The sequence below is a fragment of the Triturus cristatus genome, chromosome 7 (genome assembly GCF_964204655.1).
Source record: "Triturus cristatus chromosome 7, aTriCri1.1, whole genome shotgun sequence".
Taxonomy (NCBI): Eukaryota; Metazoa; Chordata; class Amphibia; order Caudata; family Salamandridae; genus Triturus; species Triturus cristatus.
This window is the reverse complement of record NC_140590.1, coordinates 1,705,873,333-1,705,879,447: the sequence shown is the minus strand read 5'-3', so window position 1 is coordinate 1,705,879,447 and position 6,115 is coordinate 1,705,873,333.

Below are 6,115 nucleotides of genomic sequence, written 5' to 3'. Positions count from 1 at the left end.
GTGAGCACGGGTCCCACGTCTGGGAATACCCATCCCACTTAGGGCGAAAAGCGTTACAACAAACAAATGATGGACGGAATGCTGACAATGCAGACATTCTCCCCCAGTCAAAAGATCTGGGTTAAATCCATTGTTCTTTTGCCCACTACACCACCCCAGTTTAGACATGGCCATATGCAAATCAGTCTTGACCCTGTGCCTCATGGGAACAGTCCATCCCGAACTGCCAAGCCATGTCTTCCTTGGACCGGAATTAAGCATCCTAGGACCGCTTTCTGGCTATCAGCCGTCATCAGCCAGGATAGCTTGACTCCAGTGGCGTAGTGAGCACGGGTCCCACGTCTGGGAATTCCCATCCCACTTAGGGCGAAAAGCGTTACAACAAACAAATGATGGACGGAATGCTGACAATGCAGACATTCTCCCCCAGTCAAGAGATCTGGGTTAAATCCATTGTTCTTTTGCCCACTACACCACCCCAGTTTAGACATGGCCATATGCAAATCAGTCTTGACCCTGTGCCTCATGGGAACAGTCCAGCCCGAACTGCCAAGCCATGTCTTCCCTGGACCGGAATCAAGCATCCTAGGACCAGATTCTGGCTATCAGCCGTCATCAGCCATGATAGCTTGACTCCAGTGGCGTAGAGAGCACGGGTCCCACGTCTGGGAATACCCATCCCACTTAGGGCAAAAAACGTTACAACAAACAAATGATGGACGGAATGCTGACAATGCAGACATTCTCCCCCAGTCAAGAGATCTGGGTTAAATCCATCGTTCTTTTGCCCACTACACCACCCCAGTTTAGACATGGCCATATGCATATTGGCTGAAATGCCAGGAACCGGTCTTAGGAAGCTTGTTTCCGGTCCAGGGAAGACATGGCTTGGCAGTTTGGGCTGGACTGTTCCCATGAGGCACAGGGTCAGACTGATTTGCATATGGCTATGTCTGAACTGGGGTGGCAGAGTGGGCTAAAGAACGGTGATGGATTAAACCCAGATCAGTTGACTGGGGGTGAGTGCTTGCAATGTTCAACACTCCGTCCATCATTTCCTTTGGTTTTGCTTTGTTCGCCATAAGTTGGCAGGGTATGCTCAGACGTGAGTCCCTTGCTCACTTTGCCACTGGATTCAAGCAAGCCTGGCTGAAGACGGCTGAAATGCCAGAAACCGGTCTTAGGAAGCTGATTTCCGGTCCAGGGAAGACATGGCTTGGCAGTTTGGGCTGGACTGTCCCCATGAGGCACAGGGTCAGACTGATTTGCATATGGCTATGACTGAACTGGGGTTGCAGAGTGGGCTAAAGAACGGTGATGGATTAAACGCAGATCAGTTGACTGGGGGTGAGTGCTTGCAATGTTGAACACTCTGTCCATCATTTCCTTTGGTTTTGCTTTGTTCGCCATAAGTTGGCAGGGTATGCTCAGACGTGAGTCCCTTGCTCACTTTGCCACTGGATTCAAGCAAATCCTGGCTGAAGACGGCTGAAATGCCAGAAACCGGTCTTAGGAAGCTTGTTTCCGGTCCAGGGAAGACATGGCTTGGCAGTTTGGGCTGGACTGTTCCCATGAGGCACAGGGTCAGACTGATTTGCATATGGCTATGTCTGAACTGGGGTGGCAGAGTGGGCTAAAGAACGGTGATGGATTAAACTCAGATCAGTTGACTGGGGGTGAGTGCTTGCAATGTTCAACACTCCGTCCATCATTTCCTTTGGTTTTGCTTTGTGCGACAATCTAAGCAAAGAAAATTGTGTGGAGTGCACAACAAAACGGATAAGATTGCAGGTTTTGGTGCTAGATGCACAGTTTGACCTCCTGGACGGGAAGCCCTCCAAGGTACTTTGTGTGTCAGTTCTTTCTGCTTTAGCTTGTTCAGAGCCCAGAGGGTGCTGATATTTGGGCACATGCCTGTTATTGGTTTTTGTGCTGTTTTTTTAGTTCCTTGAAAAGGCACTAGGGCATAGGTGACTTGAAATCCGCCGGAAAGACGTGTATAAGGGGCTGCTCCTGCTTTCAGCTACCAGGGAGTCCAAATTCAGAATTTGACCGAATCTATAGCAGGCTATTTGCCTGTGCTTGCCATGCTAATCGGGGTGAAGCTTGCTATCAAATGGGCCCATTAACAAAGAAGGAACATTTTTTATGAGAAAGCTTTTCTTCTTTCTTCATTAGACAAAGTACAACTGGTACAATCTGCAACCAGTTGTCACAGATGGCATAGTAGCATAAACAAGCATTTGCAATGCCATCGGTCTCGCCTTTGGGACCTTATATGCATTTAGCTATGCAGCACATTAGCCTGGGTGCTGAAAAATCTAATGTTCTTTAACATGGCACGATCCGGGAAATCGGGCCACTTTTTTAAGGAGTGCCTAATTGTGATCTCAGAAAACTGTGGTGAGCGAATGCACCTTATTCAGAAATGTCAAGCGTATCCTGAAGGACACAAATTCCAATCCCAATAAGACAGCTCAATGGGGAATGCATATGGGGAATGCATATGAGAGATAATGACTACAGATTCTCGGCACAAGAATAGACCTGTAGGTTAATGCACTTACTACAGAGATCTGTGTGATAATTGTTTCTCACACTTATCTTTTCTAGTATGATAGCTCTAACCCTACAATGCACTGATAGAAGTGGAACATTCTTTGACCAGCGATTAAAACGTGTTTGCATGTAAACAATGGTTATCTAAGAAATCAACTATGTTTCTCAACTAAGTGTGTAGTTAGATCAATTATTTAATTTGCAGTTACTTATAGGAGAAAATACAACACAATATTTACACAGTACTGTTTAGTCAGGCTTCTGGCTGGTGTTTGTTATATGATTTAACATAGCAAATTTTATCAGGGCCCGGCTCTTGCACTGGCTCTAAGATCTGAACCTTGGCTGTCTCTGTTAATTTGTTGCCGCGTTCACCACTACTCTAAATTAAGCTATAATAAATATGGCATTTCTGAATCAGTCATGCAGAGAATCTCAAGATTTTCAAACCACGCAGTCTTTTAGGAAGAATCATCATACGCGATTTCTAGATCATGTCAATTTTTGTCCATTATCAATGGCATTATAAGATGCCTTTCTGACCAACTATGAAAACCGAAACAACAGGAAAAAATAAACTATTTGTAAGAGATGCAACTCTCCTCCTACACTGCCTTGTGACTGCTGCCCCTTCAGAACTGATGTTAATTCATTGGCTGATTCAAGTCCATATCTTAAAATAAAGTAATATGATTGGCTTAAGAGCCGCAGCCTCCTGATCCATGTGCCTTGCCTGCGACCTCAACTTTATTTTCCCTAGAGTTAGCTCTTTAGGGCCTATCCTGACAAACTTCCCGAACCCCCCGACTAAATCTATCCAAGATGCCGACGCGTGCTACTTCACACCCAAAACAGCCCCTAATCGCTTGCCCAGTTTCACATGGTTCTCACTTAACTCAATGATCTGCCAACATATGGGATGTGACATGCTCGTAAAAACTCTACAGAACAGTGTCCTTTCATTTAAAACCCTTGTACCCAGGTCCCAACTCCCAGCTCTCACCGATTTTTGAAGCTCCCCCACTGGGTTTGGGGTCATGGTACAGCGCCTGCACGGCCTGGTAGACCAACAGCAGGTTTTGTTTGGCATCCATGGCAGCGGTTCGGGCGTCCACCGGGCAAGAGGTCTCTTCACACGCGGCTCCTTAGGTGCACACCTCCTCCCATACCCCGCTTTGCCGTCCGTTGAAGGCTCGCACTGTTGTTATCCCGAGGCGCGAGGATCTCTCCTCTAATGAAATTAGCAACCTAGTAAAAGCCCTATTCTGCATCACACTGAACCCACTGGCAGGGTTTCTAGGTTTCCGGACACTGCTAGGAGGGTTCTCGCCATCATCCACTGCACGTAGAGTCATTCTGCGTCTGTGTTTCACTTACAGGGGGCAGAACAATCCCACAACTAGATGACTGAGTAACTCCAGCTGGGCAGCATACTCAAATGCACCTATAATCAAGCTGCCTAGGCCCGCCCCACACCAACAACCTCAGGGGAGTAACTGTTGTCATAAGTGAACACTTCAAAGAGTGAGCCTGTGCTGCTAGCTGCCCCCGCAACTCTTTGGGCTGCCGCGTGGCAGGGTGCCCGGGACAAGGGGTCCAGGGAGGCTTCCCCTGGGCCTGTGGTCCTTGGAGCCCCGGCTGGGTCCAGGGGCCTGGCCGGGCCCCAGGTCAGGGGCTCCGGCCCCGGGCCCCGTCCCCCGGCCTGCGGCACTCCCAAAGGCCCGGGACAGGGTTCCGTTGTGGCCGGGGAGCATCCCCTCGCTCGGCTGGGTTCAGGAGCTCCGGCCGGGCCCCTGAGGGCCCCGGGGAGGGCGGCCTGCCCATCCCAGGCTCCGTCCTGGGTCCTGCCGCGTGGCAGGGTGCCCGGGATGGGGTCCGGAGGGCCCGGGGAGGCTTCTGCTGCGCCTGTGGACCTGGGGGCCCTGGCTGTGTCCAGGGGCCTGGCCGGGCCCCGGGTTGGGGTCTCTGGCCCCGGGCACCCTCCTCCGGCCTGCGGCACTGCCAAAGGCCCGGGACGGGGTTCCGTTGTGGCCGGGGAGCCTCCCCTTGCTCGTCTGGGTTCAGGAGCTCCGGCCGGGCCCCTGGGGGCCCCGGGGAGGGCGGCCTCCCCGCCCCGGGCTCCGTCCTGGGTCCTGCCGTGTGGCAGGGTGCCCGGGGCAGGGTCCGGAGGGCCCGGGGAGGCTCCCCCTGCGCCTGCAGTCCCGGGGGCCCCGGCTGGGTCCAGGGGCCCGGCTGGGCCCCGGGTTGGGGTCTCTGGCCCCGGGCCCCGTCCCCCGGCCTGCGGCACTGCCAAAGGCCCGGGACGGGGTTCCGTTGCGTCCGGGGAGCCTTCCCTCGCTCGTCTGGGTTCAGGAGCTCCAGCCGGGCCCCTGGGGGCCCCGGGGAGGGCGGCCTCCCCGCCCCGGCCTCTGTCCTGGGTCGTGCCGCACGGCAGGGTGCCCGGGGCGGGGTCCAGAGGGCCCGGGGAGGCTGCCCCTGCGCTTGCGGTCCCGGGGGCCCCGGCTGGGTCCAGGGGCCCACCCGGGCCCCGGGTCGGGGTCTTCGACCCCGGGCCCCGTCCCCCAGCCTGCGGCACTGCCAAAGGCCCGGGACGGGGTTCCGTTGTGGCCAGGGAGCCTCCCCTCGCTCGTCTGTGTTCAGGAGCTCCGGCCGGGCCCCTGGGGGCCCCGGGGAGGGCGCCCCCCCCCTGCCCCGGGCTCCGCGGGGCAGGGTGCCCGGGGCGGGGTCCGGAGGGCCCGGGGAGGCTTCCCCTTCCCTTTCCCCTTTCCCCTCGGCCATCTGGTCGCGCCTGTCCCCTCGGCCATCTGGTCGCGCAAGTCCCTTCGGCCATCTGGTCGCGCACGTCCCTTCGGCCATCTGGTCGCGAACAATGCTTTCCCATGGGGCGACCAGATGACCGAGCTTGCCTGGAAGTCTCGATGAGGGTCCATTTGCCTCCCGGATCCCAGCGAGGGCTCCAGGAGGTCGGGTACATTCGCGCCTAGGGTCCCTCTGCCACCTCGTGCGCACGGATTAGAAGAAAGGGGGGTAATTTTCCTCCGGATTACTAGGGAGAGGGTCAGTCAGACCAAAGTGATGTTTGGCGATTCTGAATCAGGGGAAGGCAGACCCGGGTACGCTCCTGCCTCTCAGCCCCTTCCCGATGGTCCTTTCTCTCCGAGTTTTCTGGGTCAGAGCCCCGTGAGGTCCGTGGATCCCGAGACAGGGGTAGGCAGCACCCGGGCCCGCCCGAAGCGGGGCCCCCAGGGGCCCAGGTACGCACACCTGCCTCTCAGCCCCCTTCCCGATGGTCCTTTTTCTCCGAGTTTGCTGGGTCAGAGCTCTGTGAGGTCCGGCGATCCCGAGACGGGGGAAGGCAGACCCGGGGCCAGCCCGCTGGGGACCCCAGGGGCCCGGGTACACTCCTGCCTCTCAGCCCCTTCCCGATGGTCCTATCTTTGCCGCGTTGGCTGGGTCAGACCTCCGTGAGGCCCGGCTTTCCCGAGATGGGGGAAGGCAGACCTGGGGCCCGCCCGCCGGGGCCCCCAGGGGCCCGGGTACGCTCCTGCCTCTCAGC